This window comes from Argopecten irradians, chromosome 3, assembly GCF_041381155.1.
Source record: "Argopecten irradians isolate NY chromosome 3, Ai_NY, whole genome shotgun sequence".
NCBI lineage: Eukaryota > Metazoa > Mollusca > Bivalvia > Pectinida > Pectinidae > Argopecten > Argopecten irradians.
In genome coordinates, this window is record NC_091136.1 from 50,906,691 (window position 1) to 50,929,139 (window position 22,449).

Sequence of the window (22,449 nt, forward strand, 5' to 3'; positions counted from 1 at the left end):
TGATATGTACGGGATTATAAATGACTCCTTATTCTCGATTAAAAGTTCAAAACTGGTTCTCAGCAGTGATACATTCTGTGACTAAAGATCAGAGCACATTAGTGTGAATGTATTGTGAGAATGTCCGCTGAAGATATGAGACATGATTACATTCTAAAACCGTTCTTTTTCCATATTACGAAGTTGTCGTTTATTATAATGCCATGCCATAGTTTAAGCCTTTCTATTTGTTTTTGAAGTGTCTCAATAATTTAAAGTATAGGAAGGCCTTAATAGAACCAATATAATATAATATATCCATGCATGTTTTCTTTTGGAAAATATGCAGACCGTCAATGAACGTTTGTGGAACCATGGATTTGTATATTTGTATATATATCATAAATGCGTTAGAATTTCAATAAATACTTTATCAAGGGTATGTTAATGAAATTTTGGTTGTGTTTTCACCACTTATCAGTGGTGATATCGATCATTGACGACATTTAAAGAGGTCAGTCCTTAATTGATAACTTTGCAAACATCCACAGGTGTCTCCTCCTCAGACAATACCCAGACCCGTAACGAAGCCAATTCGTCTCGGTGATTGTTCTGCCATGGTCACCTCCCACCCAAAGTGCTGTTTCAAGGGCCTTGTGGTGTTTATCTCGCGGCGTTTGTCCGACATTCAATAGAACACCCACCAGTGTCCAGTGTTCAAAATGACCAGTATGAACGTGTAACTATGCCTAAGACTAACCAGCTTCGTCCCAATGCACGTGTTTGGGGCTGGATCAAGGCTGGGCACTCGCACCAGGTACCGAATTATCTCAAGGACGGTCGTTAAAATGTCTCTCAAGATATGACAAGATCGTTTTATTCATTTAATTCTTAAATGGAAATGATTGAATTCTCGAAAATGAAATTCACATCCAATTAATTTTAGCAATACGCGATAATGAATGGTCCATTGGTCAGTGAAGCCTTTGCCTTTCGGACAGAACACTTGCCCACCGATACAGGTCCTTTTGTATTTATGAGAGATAAATAGTCATTTGCGGACTGACAGGTGTTTTCTGATGATGACTTATCGTGTCCTTTCTTTTCCAATAAGCATTTGGTTTCATAGAAATCTCGGAGGACGTGAATGATTACAACCTCCTGGTCTTATGTTATAAATGGTCGTTCCTATACTCAAGTGATATGTTTTGTTTCTCATACCTGATAGAAGTCGCCAGATAAGGTTATTTATTACGATTGGTTCTTTATTTAAACAGTTTGAAACCTGCGAATACAGTTGTGATTTCATGAAACATTAATTTTCGTTTGGCTCTAGTAAAGTAAATTTTCTTGTAAATTCAGGCCAAAAGTATGAATGAATTGTCCATCGTATGTTCTTACCAAATGTACATCGTAATGACTTTTTCACATTGTATTAATTCCCCCTTTAGAAAATTTGTTTGTGTTAATCTATAGTTAGTGCCAGTTACGTGATGATGGTATCTGGCATTATCATTATGTCAGCTATTGTATCATTTCAGCTGTCAACTGGCATGACTGTAGATTGAAACAGTTTTCGTAATTATCATTACCACCCAGTCAGTGTAAATTCTGATGTTCTTCCAAAATATCAATGTCTCCCCTAGTTAAAGAGAATCACTGATTGACACATGTATTTATGGAAGAGATCGGCAATATATGTATATCTATCAATCATATCGGGTCTACGGAGGTGTGATCCGTGACGGCCTGATGGTCTAAATCTACCTTTGCCTTTTGTGGTGGGTGATGGATGCCAACGCCCTATTGTGACCATGTTTATGTCCCAGTCGGTTTACATGTTATCGGGCCAAGAACATCTTGAGACATCGCACCTCCACCAATGAATCCGTTGACCCGCTTCAGTCGAGGTCAGGCAGATTTGGAGACTGTCATAAGAGTTCGAACTATCGGGATGAAATCTAGGACCTTGGCTGGCTTTATCACTATGAAGAACCAGACAGACGGTTGTCACTACTCGTGGCCGGGGTGTTGGTCAGGACCATGTCGTTACAGACACATACCATACACAGGTGTATTCTCAGGTTCTAAAATATAATATTTCCTCACAATAAACCTAGTTAGCACGAAGATCGAGGTCACGGAAAGGGCACATTTAGAACTGCTAACGACATGAAATATAGTACCAAGTCAGTTATTAGGCCCAATTACTTGTCGAATCTTCTATTGTTCACTTTTCAAAGAGAGTTAATTTGACATGGTTGTTAAATTTTGATTTAGATATTATGTCAGTTTATGACAGGGATTGTTTTGACGTTAAATATCGTTCCTGTAACATTGTTTACTATACATGTCAAATATTATTACGATTTTAAGGCTGGGTATAGAGCTCTATAAATGTCGGTGAAAACGTCATAGGATGTCAAACTGATAATCAGAATTAATAGTTAAGTATATGACCTTTAGATTCAGTTCAAACCCGTTAACCGATATACGGTCGCAGTAAGCTATATTTTAGTAATGATAAGTTCATATTCGTTACAATCAAGTGCATTCAAAATTATAGATAACTTCTCCTACGTAACCATAAAAAGTGGTAAGTGTCGATGCGATTAGAAAATCATATTGGCTTACGGCATCAACATTAAGGGGCGCATTCAGGCTGCACAATTCCCAAACCTCTCAAATACAGCATCAATAATGTTCACATAACATACTACGAAATCCGTATGTATAGACTGAATAGGATGGCGTGCTTGTGATTTGGCAAGACAAGTTATTGGAAACGATCGCATACTTTATTTTATGTCTCTACAAACCAAATCAAATTGAAATAGCAATTTGCATCTAAATAATAATATTGCTCAATAATGTATCAATAAAATTTGAAGTTTTACATACACATACATTAATTCATCGCTAATTTGTTGAATATCACAATGTGGACATTTAGCTGCTACTACAACAAATATTGTAATTGATCGTTCGAATTTCAAGGGAAGTATTTGTAAAAATAATTTATCTTTCAAAATAACAATTTTCTTTAAAAGTATTTTAAGTTTTTGGTATTATTCACACATGATTCTTCGATTTAATAACTGCATCAACGTTAGTGAGTGATGTTTGATGTAGATTAACCTCCATATTGGTACAATTTATATTAAATTTAGTTCAGTTAATAATTTCATCAACGTTAGGAGATTCCTTAACTTAAATTTCTGCATAGGAAGACATTGTAGAAGTTAGGGAAACCTTTTAAGATAATTTCATGAGATGTCTTTCCTTAACTTCAATAATGATTTCCAATTGTGAATTTTAAGTCAAGGTGTTTCCTTAGTTAAAGAGCATGGTTGAAACTGGGTCCTGATTCTTCCGTGACAGAAGGGTGACATGATGTGTGGCGAAGACGATACAATACTTCAATGGTGATGTTTTAAACGTACTTCAGAGGTCCATTCGACAACTAGCTTTCTGGCTTGTTTTCTAGAAATCCAGTAAGCGTTGACAACCAATTTGTTATTTGAACCACATCTTGAAATTCACAAATGTCCCGTTCATAATTTCCATAACCCCGTAAAATCATTCTAAATCAGATGATGAGTAGAAAATTGATAAATGCTAGTCTTTGTTTGCAAAAATATAAAAATGCGGGTACGATATTGTAAAACATTTATGAAGCTCAAAATACACATTTTAAAATCTGTATTTGTTTTCTTTTCTGCAGAAATTCCTACCCTTAATGAAAGACAAAAGATACAGAATACTAACATAATGAGCATGTGTGATGAAGAAAGCTACCTTAAAGGTGGTAAGAACACAAATAACAGCGAATCAGTATCGTATAACTGGGCCCACTTTCATATCATTCCTTAACTTTAAGGAATTCTTTAACTTTAAATTCTCCAAACAAAAGCTTTACAAAAGTTAAGGGAAAAAAATCTTAGAGCCTTCCTTAAAAATCTGTAAAGCTTTCCGATGGAGAATTTTAAGTTCAGGAATGTTGAAGAAACTGGACCCTCAAATATCAAGTTTTTTATCGCTCCTTTGGTTAAACATGTAAGTTCATGTATATGGCTAATAGTGTTAGATATTATTACCAATATAGGTCAGGTTATAAATAATGATAAAAAAATATTAATTATTTCACTTTGTCTGACTTTTCTTGATATAAAATAAAGCATCACTAACTTAGATAAGTATAACTTATGTAACTCACGTTTACAATCATTTTTGACAGCGTTTCACATGCTCTTTATACAGCTGTGGCATTATTCCGAGTACACGGGCAAGCTTATCAAAACATGAAAACGATAACACAAAAAAAATGCTGTAATGTGTGGATTTTCGCACTTACGTGTTAAAACTAATAAAATTGACACAACACGATATGTTCATAATACAGTATTTGTGGGTTTATTTGTCGATATGTAAGACCCTAGTTGTTCCCCTGTCTAACTGTACATCATATGCCTATCGCTGTTCGACAGTTAACTTGATAAACCGGACAACTGACACTTGTCAGGTAATAATCTAATAATTTCCGTTACATCAATTCAGGAATTAATTTAGAATTACTTTAGGCAGAACCATACGACACGCTGAGCCGATTAGAAATCAGCGTTCCTCGGGGAATGATAAGTTTGTGTTTATATTCTGATTAGGAACATTTAATAAATCAATCACTTTCAATTCCGTGTCGAGTTCTTATAAACATAGCAGCAGCAGTAACAAACACGCCGAGCGCGAGGGACTGTGTCAGGCCGTGGCAGTTTGATTAGGGCTTGATGAGAGAGCATCCCTTGAGTGTCTGTCGAATGCACCTTGACAAGCCCTTCTAAAGAGCTTCATGCAACCATGCGTAAAAGTGATCGGTACGTAACCAGTGAACTATGAACATCGAGTAACGTCCGTGATGACATACAAAATATACTTCAAAACAACTACAGCAGCTGGTGATCTGATCTGGTTATTTTCTGTAACCCATATTATTTACTTCTTAATCATCTAGCTACAGTTATATATCAAATGTCTTCTGCGTGGATTTCGGTACCTATTCGGCAAATATGCTAACAGAATCATAATAATTCCGTATTATGAGGAGGTTTCGGGGACGTTGAACCATGCTAACGATGTTTCTGATATTAGTCTTATTTTCGTAGACCTAGCACATCCGATCCGGATATTGTATGGCATAAAGGCACAGTGTATCTTAGAAGAAACGTATTGACTTTTCATTATGGAAATTTATTTTAAATCTAATTTTTGAAATATGTTACAAAATTTCAAATAAAACAGTGAGTGGTCTATGGAACAGTACCATGCCCTTTGAACACAATACAACTCGTATTACCACCAGCAGAAACAACGTTAATCCAGCATGCGTTTTGCATGTGACATGCATTCATACCTAGGAATAAGGAAAGTCAATATTTGTTTTTACGACCGAGTATGAAACAATTATACGCTAACCCGATCTTACAAACATGTGACATGTACACCCACCAAAACGTGTGGGAAAATAAACATGCGCTATAGACCGCCATTGTTGGTGTCGGTTTGATACAAACTACATGGCTGCATCTGTGACATGTATTTTAAGGAGTCCATTACTGTTTATCGTATCATCGTGTGCATTGTGCCCATATTGCCCCTCGCATGCTTCGCTGTTTATAATTTCTATAATGGTCAGCTTAGGAGCTGAAGAGGTTATTCTCATCTTGATACATTTCTCTGTACATCTCCAACATTTGACTTCTACAATAATTTGAGCATAATTGTTTTGTACATTTCCTGTGAAGTCGTAATAAGAAAATAAATCAGTTTTCTTTCTGAAAAACCGGTATGCAAACCACACACTGTGTTGACAATGCTTTCAACCCTTAAGCTTCGGTGCATCCGATATCGAGTGCTCCCAACTCCACGCCATCTTGACCTGCACTTTATTTAGCATAAAATCAGAGATAATTGCAGGTTACAGCTCTGCTGGTATCTCAGAAACGCCAATAAGACCAACATGTTGGTCTGCTCACATGATTTACATGGCGGTATTGTTGTTTAGCGCACGTGAAAACATGCCGTGCGTGAAAGGAGACTAGATTACGGTGAAGATTAATCTTAATAAATGAGGAAAAGCTGATTGACGAACTGCGGAACTTTGTTACTGGCAATTTAGCTTCATGAAATATATGGATAAGCCTGTTTCTAACCAATGATGAGCATATTTCGGTATGTGGCCAATATAAGCATAAGAAATCCAAGAATTTGAATCAAAATTTATTAACAGTTCACTTTTGGCATGTATTGCCTGTATCTTGTTATTGCATGTCCAACTAGGCTCTATCATGTACCAATATCAACTATAACCACATTACGTAATTAAATACCTATTAAGCGACAGATTTCACCAGGGCATTTCAAATTCATTTCACCACCCTATCAGTTTCGCCTCCCATGCGGAGATGATAGTTGAGCGAAGGATCGACGTTATTGTAGATACGACGCCGCTTATGGAGCCGTATCTAGTTTTGCCTCCACGACCATGATTGTAAACATGGTTTTGGTTTGTATGCGTCGGTCCCGAACCCTCCAATTAGTGACTTTATGTTGAATTAATGGTCAGGTTTCGTGACAAACTGAGAACATCAGTTCACGGTGACTGAGTTCCTCGTCTAACGAGGCAAAATAAGAGCGACAGCGATGACTTCAACGATAACAGATTCGACGATAAACGTTCCTAATGAAATGAATGCATGTCACTCGTTTATATGTACTTTATGTGTATTGATCAGAAATGCTAATAGCGTCAGCTTATTGTAAAGAAATGAGACATTCTTTCAGTTTTGAAAACATCATGAGGGTTTTTTTTTTTTTGGCTAACGGGCTATGTCGCAGTGACCTTGAGGTAGTTCTTACGCATCTCTAGATGGAGTCATCTTAGTGCGTGTTGACTACCTAAACCCAGTAAACATGTCCCTATTCTGTCTTGTTCGGATAAATTCTCAATTCGGTATTCAAACATTTTTGATCTCGATATAAACATTATACTTAAATCCTAGCAAATATTCTACTTGGATGGAAGAGAAGATTAATATTTACTGATGTTCCTTTCTAAGATCATCGATGTTTTCCTTATAATCTATAAATCTATTATCCTCGGAAACACACTAACAGATTGTTATGTAAACACTAGGATACTTGATTCAGTCTTTTATGTTAAAATTCAAATTAGTTTTAACAATAATTCAACTGTGGCCAACATCGTTGACATAAAGTCATAGAAACAGTAATTAGCATCACGTTGTATAGAAACACAACGACCAGATGTTAAATTGACGAATAACGAAGAGAATAAATGTTTAATGTATAAATATTAATATAGATATAAATGAAATAGTGTTAATGAGTGATTATTTCCCGGTAATGATTTAATTTCAGTTTTATTACTGCCGACCTTTCGTCTTCATTATCAAAACAAAGTAATCTGAATATTAAATCGTAGTTAATTAACACAAACATTAATTATCCAATAGAGGAAACAGGAATACAGCCCACCAATACAAACTTGAAGGGATTCTGATAAGTGTCGTTTAGTGTGCGTTCGTGTCAAGATGAAGACTTCAACAATATCATTACCTGAGTAAATGTTACGAATATACAAAGGAAATAGTGGTATCTAAATTGCATTTTTCATTTTGAGAGTTACTTCCCCTTCAACGATCGCGAGATCAGCGCACATTAAGCTATTAGGCTATATGCTTGCAAAGGAAATTAAAGGGCCCAAATGAATGTGTCAAATATTTCACGAGAAAAGTGTATCAAAAAATCAAATCTGTTTTCCCACATATCGTCCCTCACATTATTGTTTAGATCATACAATCAATGTTCGTTGACATTCGATTTTCTTTTATTATAAAACGCCCTGAAAAATTGGTTGATATGTTGATCTTTATAAGTTAATGTTCATGATCAGAATTCTAAACCTGGGTTTTGATAGTGTATAAACTATATCGTCTAATTACGACCATGAGTGTTCACTTATAGGAGTATGAATATTTCAGGATGAGAAATGAGGAAATAAGGTCCTTATATTGGCCAAAGGTACAAACAGGGGGCTCTAGCGAAACCCATTTAGGGATATAGTGACAATGACGGCGGATAGTGGACATTGGGATCTGATATCTTATCAACTTCAAATGAAAGGGACGCTGGGTGTTATTAAACCCATACTCAAGCCCCAGTTTGGGGATTACATTTTGATCTGTTACTTGTATTCATGTCCGCCTCAGTAAGGTAAATAGTGCACTATCTCCCAATCCTCGCTAGTCCCTATTTAACCCTGCTATCGCCTTCTCGACACGTGTGTAATAGAAAACATGGACATTTATTGGAAACGACCAGATTATTTCCAATATCAAACTAAAACCGTTTTGTACTTTCGAGAAGACAAGGATCAATACAAGAAGACATTTATGGTCTACCCATCTTTCCGATTTCTTAATTAACCTGTGTGGGCTTTCATTATCATATTGCTCTTTAAAATGTAGTATATCATAGCAGTTTAGTGAAATCGTGACTTTAATTAAATGTGCGCATTCAATGTCTATTGTGTAGAGCACTTGTTTGGTAAGAAACCTCAATAACACGTAATTCACAGTAACCGAAATATATTAAATGTCTACACCGTAGTCCCGTGGTATTATTGTAATTTATCGCCAGTCGTATCACCAGGTGGTACAGTCTCTATTTAAATAATACTAACAGAAAACAAAAGACTTCCCCAATGACTTTGTTTACCTGCTTTATCTGACCTATGTGTGTACCCAAACGAGTAGATAGTTATTCTTCTGTATAGTAAAAAGTAAATATAAACTGTAAATATGTGTTTGTTGTTTTGTTTTTAACCACTAAGTATACCTCTATTTCATTATCGTTCACTGCCTTGTATCTTTGCTATTTACCTTTTTACTACTACTGGCTGTTCGATTAACTATTTTCTTTCTCACAGCTCATTTTGCTATTTACCTTTTTACCAATACTAGCTGTTCGATAAACCATTTCCTTTCTTACGGCTCATTCTTGCTGTGTCCGACACACCATTTTCTTCTTAGTCTTTCGCCAACTCTGGATCAGACACTACTTTCTGCATTACCTTTTCAATGCAATGTCCCTTCACGAATTATGTCGTTCGTTTTTTCGACAATACCTCTTCATGCATACTTGCCACAGTCACACTATCTCGGCAATAACCCATCAGACACACCATATATAAATATTATAACATAACTCTTACACCATCTACCAAAACTCATCTTTCCACTATTACCACAGTTATTTCTATTTCTATTTTCTGGTTTTTTTTCGGTGTGTGTAACAATTTCGAAACCACTATCCTTTAGAAGAATAATGTCAATTCATTATAGAGCAGCTATGATGGTGCCATTATTAACATTAATATTCTCTTTCTTTACTCCAAATGTATGGACATTTTCAAGAACTAATACTAAATTGTTTCTTCCCGTAATGAATTATGCTGATATACTTTTGCATGTTACATGGTAGTTTATTTTTGATACGTGGTTACCAGTTACACAAAATTATGTACCATTCGGGGTAAAGCAGTTCAAATTCTTCTCAACTAACAAGTGCAGTATACCTTATTCTATTTTTACATACAATCTACCCGCATTTCACGAAAAGAATAACACCACTAACAAAAACAACGAACTACTTAATCGAGTTTGGATTTCGTTATTTGAGCAATGATAACAACGATGTAAGCTACATATTAAATAGGTAAACACGGATAAATTTACCACTTTTATGCAATTTCATTGGTTGTTCTCCGTTTGTCATTTTCAATAATATCCTGTTTTTCGGATTCAGATTTCACGTCTTTAGATTAATTTGAAATGTTCTTCACCTGGATAACAATATCCAGAGAAAGTGAAGTTGTAATTGTATAGTTGTGGTTATAAAAAACGACAAGGTAACAGACCTGCTGTTGGCTTTATATTACACATTGAATGTATCTGTTTACTACACTACACAAGGTTAACCGGTTTACACACCACCCGTCCCGCAAACCACGTGTAAACAATGTTGTGATTGGCTGAAATTGTTGGTGACGAAACAATTTCAATGCAACTTTTTAATTTCCTGTATATTTTTGACAGTGAATCGATTTTGACATTCACGGACTAAACCTAATCCTATTGTTCAGTCCTCTGTTTATTGCATTCCCATGAACCTTAACAGTATAATCTAAAAACGACACTGCGTGCTAAAAGTTCTTATAAATGCAATGTTTGTGGATTTCACAAACATAGAGATGTTGTATTCTATTAGACCCCCTCGGGATGCATCTGTTTACATATATAGAACCAGCGTACACAAGAAACGTAACCGATCAGTAAATATCAAATAACATTAATAGAGTGTGTCATTGAATGTAATAATACGGCGATTTGTTCTGTTGCACGTACGCAGCACGTGCCGATGACCTTCGGTAGACTGGTGTTTATTATTCAATTTCACGATTACTACATCTATTTATATACTACATTTATACCTGCCATAGTCTTTTGTCTTACCGGATCATACGATGACACAATTGACACGTCCGTATAATAACACTATTAATATACATTTCTTCTATAAATATGCTTTACAATTCGAAATTGATTTAAATTTAGTAAGAAAAAGACACAAATAATTACATATCTAACAGTGTGGGCGCGACGCCGACCACCCTGTTCTTTGGCCAGGACAAAGTGACCCGAGATGGGAAAAAACTGTAACAGGGCCCTGTAAACATGTTTATGAATTACGAACATTGGTCTAAAATGAATCGCTTGTTCGTCGTCAGTGGTTGTCGGGGATCAAAGACAGTCCAAGTCAGCAGATAGTACGCTAGATTTGGCTTCGTGATCAATTCTACAACCCTAACAAGACATGCTCTTTTGATGGTGGTATGTTTTCAATATATGACCAAAACAAATGTTTGCATTTGTATAAAGTTTTGGCACGGGTCTGTCCATTTTGAATTGAACACCATGTATGTACATGGACTTTTGGTAATTGTAGTGGTACTTTGAATGACTTTGAAATGAATTAAGTCCAATATCTAAACTACATGCTGTGAAACCAACTTATTATATGGCAGGAAACGAGGCCAACTTATACGGGTGTGTTCGCCTATCATTTGAGCAACCTCTCCTGGAGTCGGCCTTGATCTAACTACACCTTCTTACCCATGTAACACGTATTGCACGTAACACGATTCGTGTACGACAAGCGGCAATATAAATGAAATATATATCTCTTACATGTCTATAAATTATATTTTACATGACATGCAGCATTACGTGATATCCTTCGGATGTATGGAAGCGGCACGATGTATTAACCTTTCGCTTTAACATAACCGGCATTATAATCAATAAAATAGCGTTCTTAAGCTCTTTCTGATCTCCAAAGATATCTCATATCTGCTTCACACTTCTATGTCATTTTTATGTCATTGTCAATACAAAATAGTATTTTTAACACCTTAATGCTTTGTCATCCAAAGAACGGCATGCCAGCAGTTTAAGCTTGTGAATTTGGCCTCATTGCAGGTTATGAAGAGCTTTATTGGGAATATGTTTTCTGTATTTCATTTGCTTGCTTCTACATCCCCCATTGTCTTGAGTTTGTGCACCTGATGAAATCATTGACGAAGATTAATTTCATTGTCAACACATACCAGAAACTCTAAAATAGCAAACTATAGATAGACCTGGATATCTAGTTTCGTCGGTATATGTCACTACGGTATGACAATCTTCAACATTATAAATGTCACAACGTTAGGTCATAGGCTCCCAAAACACAAAATTTCAACATAGACCATCACGACATTACTCACATGTCCCTGTTATTTTCTTACCTGTTCACTTCGTTCTTTCTTTTTCGTTTTTGATTTAAAAAACAACATAATTGTATTCTAATTTAACGTTTGTTTCCCTTGTAAAAACCCTCCTAACATTTACTCCAACAATGTAGAAGTTCATTCTGGGCCATGCCATGTATATGTACAGTACTTTGATAACATTGTATATTTTCTTTTAATAGACTGTTCATAATTATGAATTCAATATGAATGTTTCATCAAAGATTTGCTATCTTTCGTTTCACCGAATATAGATCATGGAAGCTTAGTATTATGTAGGCAAGCGATGAATGAAATATCCAAAATTTATTTTTAGTGATATCAATAAAACAAGCCATATCTAACATTTATACTGTCGATTATCGCTGGCGTTGGCCTCCATACCTTTACAGCTGGGGATTACTGTTACATAAACACGGGTAAAGAAGTGAAATGGTTCACGAGAGCATCACCGTCTATTTAGACAAACACAATAGGACGGCAGTACCCCTCGACACCTTTTCCATGGTACAGCGTGTCATGTGGTAGATCGGGGTCTGATACTGCCTGCGTTCGTGAGATGTGGACGCGTATTGCCACTTTGAATGCTAGTCTAAGAGCATAAATCAGCCATCAGCCACTTAAACAGCCCTGCGTTTTGTCCCAGTTTTACCGTGTTGACATTCCGTGATATATTACAATGGCTGGCCGATGATGGTCACCCTGTCACGGAAGGCTGTGGCAGCAGGTCGGGGTACTGACGGGGCAAAAATCATTGTGTATGTTACTTATATTTTATCAGATAAAAAATGTCTCGCATTGATGATGAACAGGATTGTCCGTGTAAGGTTATTAAGTATTGGAGTGTATATTTCTCCGACAGGTTCGAGAAAAGTCGCATAATACTTTTAGTAAATATATTATAGTATTCCATATGTTGCCGACCAACCGAAATAGTCTTACAGTTCGAGGGATCAACATTTTCCATTTATCAATATCACACCATATACCTTGTCATCACGGAAATAAAAAAAAACACATTTCAGTTGACAATAGGTAAAAAAGAAACATTAACTACGTTATAAATATATTCATTACAGAAAACGAGACAGTAAGAGGAACTTGGCAGGTGTGGAAGACGAGCTCTGTCACAAGGGTACCATACCTTTTCATATTTAAGTGGTATCGTCGTAGACGATGTAGTACACAAAAGGAGGATATATATACCAGCCTCTTAACAGTGAAGCTGCTTTCCAATATATAGATTGGTAAATTAGAAATCAGGCAAACAAAATATCAATTAATATTATTGAACAAATGCTAGGATAAATTGACAAGGTGTTCCGCGAAAAACATGCGTTTTCAGCTTTATCGACGACATCCCACATTTCAGTACGATTGTTGGAACAAACTATACGAGTTAGTTCCTTTTCGCCATTTCGTCAAACGAAATAGCTTTCTTAGTAACACCTTGTAACCCTATCAATGTAATTTTTCCTGTTAATTTTTCTGATGCCGATTATAAATTTTCTTTGGTAGTAAAACACGTCGGCATTATTTCGAAAGTCATTTTACTGTACAAGTATAGAAGGAATGTAGTAATGAATGTCTTGTTTAAGTTACCTTAATCAATAATTCCATCACGTTACTTCATGGCCTTGGATTGCATAGATTTGTATCGAGGATACAGTATCTTTATATTGTATTTCATTTTTCTTAGTGTAAAATCATTCATTTCAAAATATGGAATTTGACGAAAACAGCATTAACATAATAAAACAGTAGTGATAAACACATACGGAATCTTTAAAGTAGAAAGTTGTCGATATAACAATTACAACCACAGTTCGCAATATAGGGTTGAAGTTTTGATTTGACACATTGTGTCAAAATTGTCACCAAGCCGTGCCAAGAAAAATGATAAACGACATTTGTATTAAGTATTATGTATGTCATTTTATAGAAGGCCACTTTTCGAAAGAAAAAAAATCACACCGTCATAGTGAGAAACCGCAAATAGATTATAGCAATAAGGTTTAATTCAGGCAAAACACATTAAAATCTAATGATGCCAAGGACACTAAGTGAGAAAAACGGAAGTAAATACATCTGTTGTTCCCAATTAAATGAAGCAAATATTTAAATTGATTATGACGGATTGTGGAATAGCTGTTGGACAATGTGGGTATGTGTGGACTTGGGTATAGTGTTACAGACTGGTGGTCTGTCCGATGTCACACCTGTACTAAGAGAAAGGTGACCGTTGTGTCCATTGACAGTGGTCACTGGGCCGAGGCTGACATATCACATAGCACGTGTGGATAAACAGAACTACCGCGTGATTTCGCACTTCAACACTCTATGAAAGGGTCTGTTTGAAAGTTTATCTTATCATTACGTTTTGTCTCAACAAGTAATATTTACATCTGACCTAACCTCGTCTACTATACACAATGTGTCCATGTTAAAGATATTGGACTTTTTATCCTTGCATTTGTACTTTAATTCCTAATCAAAGACTACAAAAACCAAAAAATAGCAACACAGTCATCACAATTTTGTCAACACAAGTTTGGAAATGCGATTGGAGAATAATTTATTTCCTAGTTCATTATATCCTCTTTGTATCCAGTTCTTCTTTCACCGACGATTTCTTCTCAACACGTTTTTGACTGTGGTACTATCAAGCTATAGTAGACGCAATTTTCAGCAAGTTTGTGTATGATGCAATAACAGCCAAACACACAAAAACTGAGAATGAGATTTGAAATTGCTATCAAAGCTTAATTTAGATCTAGGTTCAAGTGCTGGCATGGTTTAAAACATCTGATATAGACTGGTGTACTGATTATTGACATGCATAAATGTGTTATTAATTATTTTAATCTCCAGCGTCCACCTGTCGCATTTAACGAAATGGTATTATCTTGTACTTTTCTTTTTCTCTCTGACTGATTATTATCAGGACTCCCCTAATATTTGTTTGTCGACTTGTGTATTTGTATCATTCCTATGAATGAGGGCATCATTGTGTCTGTGATGAAAGTATATAGAACTTTACTAGTACTGTAATACACCTGTACATATAAATAATAATTTAACTATATATAGCTTATTTTTGCGATCCAAATAAAATTATGTTATAACGCATGTTGTACACAATATGTATAAAATGTACATACTTTTGTACTGATGGGTCATTGACCCAAAGTCAATAAATAATTGACTTATAGATAGTTTCAACAATGTCCAGGTTCCTCAAATTTTTTTAATGTGAACATATCAATATTCTTATTCTGCCTGTATTGAGTTTAAATTTCTTTCCTCAGAATCCAAAACTGTTAGAAGCAAGAGGAGTAAGGAATTTCCACGCTATTGAACAATTGTTATACCATGTTATTTATTGGTTATATCTATATTGCGACTTGAGCTTTCTACACCAAATCTTTCTCTGAAACTTTACTGATTTTTGTGATGAACTCTAAAGCGTTCTCACAGTATCAGTGATATTACTCCTTTGTTTGATCTGTGGTTAACATTACTGCTCACTATTTACTTTCAGAAATTAATATTGATGCTGTGTAAACTTTGTCAGGGTCACATTCGAGTACAATACAATAAAAGAATAAATGCATTTCAAATCGATTTTGAATTTCTGTAACTTATTTATTGATTATTTATTATTATGTCGAGGCAAGACACTTGTTGCTCAACCTCACTTTTTACAAAATACGGATACTCTTTCGGCGTTAACATTAATACACGGGGAAAGATGGAGTACGGCTTTACATTTAGCACACGTTATATAACATCCAATCTTGATAAAATTCTTATTACATATTTGTCATTGCCAGGGAAGATCAGATTGGAAAATAAATTTAATAATCTTGCAAGACATATAGTATAGTTTAGCAATATTCCTACTCATAACATATGTATATACTCATACCAGCGAATGTCATTCCAGGTACATCTGTCCTACACCAATTGTAAGTGGAAGGTCTAATAAGTGGGGTTAATATTAATCGCCTTATTCATTCGCATATAAAAGCATCCCGATAGTTTATATCAAATTGTTTGGGCAGTCAACGTGTTATATATTTATATAAATTAGTTTTACATAAATATATTTTATTTTGAATAGCGCATGGAATTAAACTTTTAAAATGTTGAGTGTTCTCTTGCTTAGCTCTTGAAGGCGGTATGGAGTCATGCTGAATTTCTTAATTAAACTATTTACCACCTGATATTGTTACCTGTACAAAAAGACTAAATACGGAATTTAATAATAAACACTTTATAGATGAAATATTAACCTCATCTCTCATACATTGGCCACTGTGACAATTACGGTTGACTAGACACATACATACGTAATGTGGACCTTAACGGAGCCCAAAATACTGAGCATTCATTCAGTGAATTTATTTCCCTTCCGGATGAATTGTAAAATTGAATCGGATTAAAGCGACCCCTGATGGGGAAACCCGGAACTTGACAGTGAAACAGACATGATTTGAAATCAACAGCCAACATTTATATCGCTGGTCATAAAGGCCGTGTGTATATCACTAGGAAAATCACGTGACCTTTCACACGTATCGTAATCAAAATCAATGACTTAGAAAATTGATTATTGATTTGAAATACGATAAATTCTTTTTCTTCTTTAACATGCAACACTGCTACAGGGCAATGACAAATAATAGTATTCTTCTGACGTTTCTAGTTACAATTATCCAAAATAATCGTTTACCGGAAAACAATCATTTCATTTTTGAAGATTGGCATCTTAAATATATATATGTATTCTTTTTGCTTCGTGTGGAAGTTAAAAACCAAAAAACCAAATTGTTCTGAATTGCTTAATTTGGCGAGTTTTACCGGCTTAATTCTGTAATTGATATGGTAGAAATCTACTCCATTCTTTATAAGGTACAGCGAGACATGCAAAATTCAATAATGTTTATTCAACACAAAACGAAATTACTTCGCATAAAATGATTGCATTATTACAAACCCTTGAAAATATAATAACTCAATTATTTAAATGACACCACGATCTACTGATTAAGAGAATTAAACCATTAAACTCCATTCCATAGTGCCAAAATAATCTGATTCAGTTTTATTTTCAGTATATTGTTAAAAGTGATAAAGCTTTCTAACAAATGATTTGTATAAATATGGTTTCTTTAAGTATTTCAGATTTCCGATTTGCTAATTAAATAGGATTTTGAGGTGATAGACACGACTATCACTTTGGTGTGAAGTCAATATTTGAAGAGTTTCCCACCTGAAAGAAATGTATTTTTTCTTACCAAACTAATATAAATCCTAGTGGAGTTGTAATTTGCTACCGAAATCAGTGACTAATACTCCTTTACCTATGACGCGGTCGCTCGGGTACAATGCTACAATTAAAACTGTAATTAAGATAGTTATACCCTTGATAGGACAATTAGCGTGTCGCACCTGCCGGACTGTTGACAATTTACCTGTAATGACGTGTATACAAATAAACCTTCGTGGGCAAATCTTAAAGGTAAGTTAATCGTGTTTCCGACGATTGTGTTCCCGATTGGCAAACACTAAAACGGTATCAGAGGGGTCCACCAGGCTAAAAGACCTGTATACAATTATACTATCTCAACTGTTCAATGAGCGTTCTTATTTTAAAAAAGGTCGGGTCCTTTAATCTTTTGATATATCCATTGAGTATATCTAATGTCTTGCCCAGCTAGGATCCCTGGTTTACGAGTAACGTTGCACACCTTGAGGTTTATGATCACGATGCACTCTTGTCCAGAGTCGGACGGGATACTAAACACACTACGACATTGGAATTGTCATTTGTCTTTGACACAAATCATTAAAGTCTTCGTTGAATACTATAACGTGTTTTGTTTATACATTAGTGCTGACGGCTTATCGTTTATCTATCCTAACTTCAATCACACTATAGCCTTTGGTGTCGTGATGTCAATGGGCTTCGATAATCTTGTATTAAAACACATCTTGTTTATTTTTGGCAGATTTGTTTTCGCCATGATAATGCGCGTTGATGTTTCGATACAGCGCGTGGTTCTCACGAAACGAGCAGCGCGCGAGGCACGCACTCGTTGCGGAGACCAAATTGTCTGCCTTCGTGGGGTACATACCCTTACAATGCTGTATTGCCCCCACACCCTGAACCATCAATATGTATACTTCAAACAGATGTAGTTCAATAACAATTCGTCATTTTGAAAAAAGTATCGGAGCATTCCGGACTTAACACTAGTTATTGTTCGTTGTGAAGGGTAACTTATTTCCCTATAACATTGTCATCGATAGAAAGAACTATCTAGACAACTCATATCGATACATCATATCAATGAAATATAGCTGCTCATTATTCGATGAAAAATTTCGACATTCCCAAGTTATTTAAATAAATGAGACGCGAGTTCTCTTTTCCAAGCATATTGCAAACTACGTAGCCTGATGCCAACGTAATAATCGTAAACATGATACAAGCATGATACAAACTATTAGCAGCATGTGGATTCACGCAAAGAAATTAAAGTATTAGAATAAATGGCTATTGCCCATGGTGAAAATAAAAAGACGACAGTTAGTCTATCAACAAGTAAACTGTTGATGACTTGTTAGAGGTACTACTAATATTCGAAATAAATTTTATAAAGTTTATTCTACGAAGAGGTGATGCAAGCAATCCCCTAAGAAAACCTCACAGAAAGAACATTACCGTTGCAAATAAAAACCACTAAAGTTTGTTGCATCAATTGTTATGCTTCAGCGATACGATAAACGCATTATTGAAAGTTTGTCCATCTAGCCCTTTTTCGTTTGATGTTTCCATTCTATTCTCTGGTGCTTCTTAGTATATTCATTAGAAAACAAAATAAATACAGCTGGTTAAAGAAAAATAATTTGATCTTAAAGTGGTGTATTAATGTGAAGTATGTTAAAGTTGAAATAACCTAAACTGAAGATTATTCTTCTTTACGTTGAAAATCTTTACTACATATTCAACAGTGCTTGCAGTTGACCTTGGTTGTTGCGGGATAGAGCACCACACACAAACAACTTTATGCATTATCTTGTACCCTTTATATGTACCTCATTGATTACGTTGTTGTTCGGTCATTAATTCCTTCTACTGACACTAATATGACATGTTATTGTCTTTCTGTGATCGACCCAATACTTTTTCTACTTATATTTACTCTGGATTTCGAAGTTGACGTCAATAAGAAGATAACGATCGGAATATGTCCAGAAATTTTAAGGTCGATGCAGAAGGGCATGTGAATGCAATTATGCCTGAGTGCACGTTTACGTATCAATATACACACCTGACAAAGTTCTCATAGACATACTATCTATTAGTGTGGAAAGGGAAACAATAGCACATGCAGAGTATAACTAGCCAATAACCACAAGACCTTGACACGCCCATTGTCTCCTTTATGTAGAAATGGTTTCTTTTTATCTGTTTCAATACGGGGTGTTATTAGATGACATGGTAATATTCAACACCCAGAATTACGACTCTCAAAATGTCCCTGTTTACATACGATTTTTGTAAATAAAGTTGTTAAAAAGTTGTTTTCTTGCATATCTAGATAGTATGTGGGTGGAGTTCGTTTACGTAGACAATTTCCTTCAATATTGTCTTTAAATATTTCATCATTTCCTGTTACAGTAATTGGAATTCAGTTATAGATTACACAAACAATCCTTCTTTTATTTTTTTTATATTTTTCGATAGACAGATTTGACAGACATTGCTGCATGTCTAAACAATAGGACTGCATCTGCGCGTCATTGTCACCAGGTAGGAGATAAGGAAGGATCAGTGTTTCATGGTTAGCCAGGGTAACAAAGGCGTGATGGGTATACACAGATAGTATGTTCTGGTTAACCTTTGGTATTCTGTGACTGTTTGGTCCTCAGAGTGGATCATATTAGCAAAAACAACGTCCAGTCATTGTCTCTAGACCCGCGACTGTGGTAGGTCTATCGCAAATCACGATCTTCTTGTCTTTTTAATGATCTTTGTCAGTCAAATTGGAAGACTTGATAACAACGGGACATGGATTTAACAGTTTCAGTAAAAGCCTTTTGACTGTTTTACATACTGGTTTGGTTCAGCCCACAGTTCCTAAAGGGGTCAAAGGACTTGGTTGGTATCTCATCCCACTGATAACACGCACCCAGATGATTTCTTTCGGAAGGGCGATTACTTAATGGCGCATTATCAGGAAAATCACGACACACTTAATTGAACAGATGATTGTATAAATATCCTGCAATTTAAAACTACATACCTGTGATGACTAAATATCGTACGTAAAAAAAAACGTGTCCACGTGTGGGAAATAACGGCTTCTGTAATTGGTCAATTTTCGATCCGAGAGGTGGCGTCGTGGGGCGTGGCATGGGTGGGACTAAATTCAATGATTTCGTCAAAATCGCACACCTTAAGAGTTGCATTATAGATTTGATTCTCATCCAAATATTCCTATACAACATAATGATGACGGAATCCGTTTGACTAGTGGGGTATCGTGCGAGACGCGATAATAGTTTGTGAGATCTATTGAGAGGCATTCATTGTACACACAATGAGTTGCGCGGTGCAAGACAGGGTATGCGGTATTGGTTATCAATATTTACAATGTGTCGCCTGAAATCGCTCCACCACCCACTTTAAAAAAATGCATTGACGTACACGACCTTTGTTTCTGTAGAACTAATTATAACAGATTTTTATGAGTTCTTTTGTTTCTTTATTACCTGACAGTGATTTGCACATTTTTTACGATGGATTAAGTTTTAAAAATGTACCGACTGACTGAGAAGTATAAATGACTAATAACCATTGCCTATACCTATGTCAATATATTCATGTAATATTTTGTCACTAATCAGATTAATGCTATATAAACGCATATTTGTATTTGATATCTTACATGATCGTATGAGGACTTTAAGCCAGATAAATTTTTTTATTGAACTTTTTCTATGTACATTGTATGAAGATCGACCTAATTGCATGATTTATGATTGCATTATGCTGATACGGTTATTTTAGAAAGAGATGATTCTTTTTTAACTGTGTGGTTTTGTTACATTCCAAACCCACAACATCTAATAAGTACCACCAGAGAAATAAAATCTATTTTATCGTCGGTTTCGCACTGACATTAGAAAATACGACCATAATGTGATGATACTAGTCTAAAATGTCCTCTAGATATATTAAACTAAAAATTAAACTGCATTGCTTTAAAATACTGATAATTGATTCCTGTCCAGGAAGGTGTATACCATACTTTAACTGATGAAGTAATATAAGGTTATACTACCATCTGTATGTGTGTTCTAGCACTCTGATCCCTCATTGTGTGTTTCTGTTTATTCTATCATTAACGATTATTCATCAGTAGCCCCAGACCTTCGGCAGGAGGTATTGGTCTCCCTTGAAATCCATGTCACGGTGATTTAATAGGAAATCGAACATGAAATATAAAATGAAACGCATATATCATTGATATATAGATTTCTGAATCCTTGTACGAATAGCTGGCAAACATGATTTATTATAATATATAATCCGCATCTATTTATTCATACAGAGGGTGCTTGCTGATGCACAAACTTTTCGAAACTAATTCAAATATAAGAAAATAAATACAGCATGAAATACAGAAACTGTCTAAACAAACCATCATCAATTTACATTTTGCTTTTATTGGAATGTATATTTTCAAGTTTGCATTGAATTTATTCAAATGTATGTTTGAATGGAGAAGTCCTTGGCTTGGATAAGAAGTCACGTCCCCATTGTCGAGAATTGCTCTTTGATGTTATTGGCCTATTGTGCCACGTAAAGATATGTTGGGGTTGTATGTCATTTTACCATGATTATAACTTTTAACCCCTATCTTTTGTGTGGTTCCATTTTAGAAGCAGGGCTCTTATCATATACGCCTTTATACGTATACATGTGTTTCAATATTTGATAATGAAAAAGTACAATTAGATTGGCGTTCATTTTAATGGCAGTTCTAAATTCTGCACAGGTGCGTATATTAAAGCACTAACGTCCACATGTTTGGGAGTACACAGAGATCCCTACCATTGTCTCACTAAGTCCAACTCTCTTCCTTTTTAAACCCACGGCTTTACATGGTATCAATACGGCTGATTGTTACTGATTGATTAACAAAGACAACTTCAAATCAAAGGACGTGATTACTAAGAATATCCTCAACCTGTAATCGACAGGTAGATATATACACCTGTGCTGTTTAACTTTGCAGCGGTTTCGTGTGTATTGCCACAATGACATGACTCAAACGCGACCGACTTGGAACGATTGGGTATCGATCTTCGGTATCGATCAGAGAGCTGTACTTGATGGCGTCGTCGATAGAATCACCGGCTTGTCTAAAGAATAAAAACATAAATCAAAACCTATTTGATTTACCTCCCCTGGGATATAAGCCTTTCAAGTCAGGTTCATTGGTATCAGGAACAAAGTAATCGGC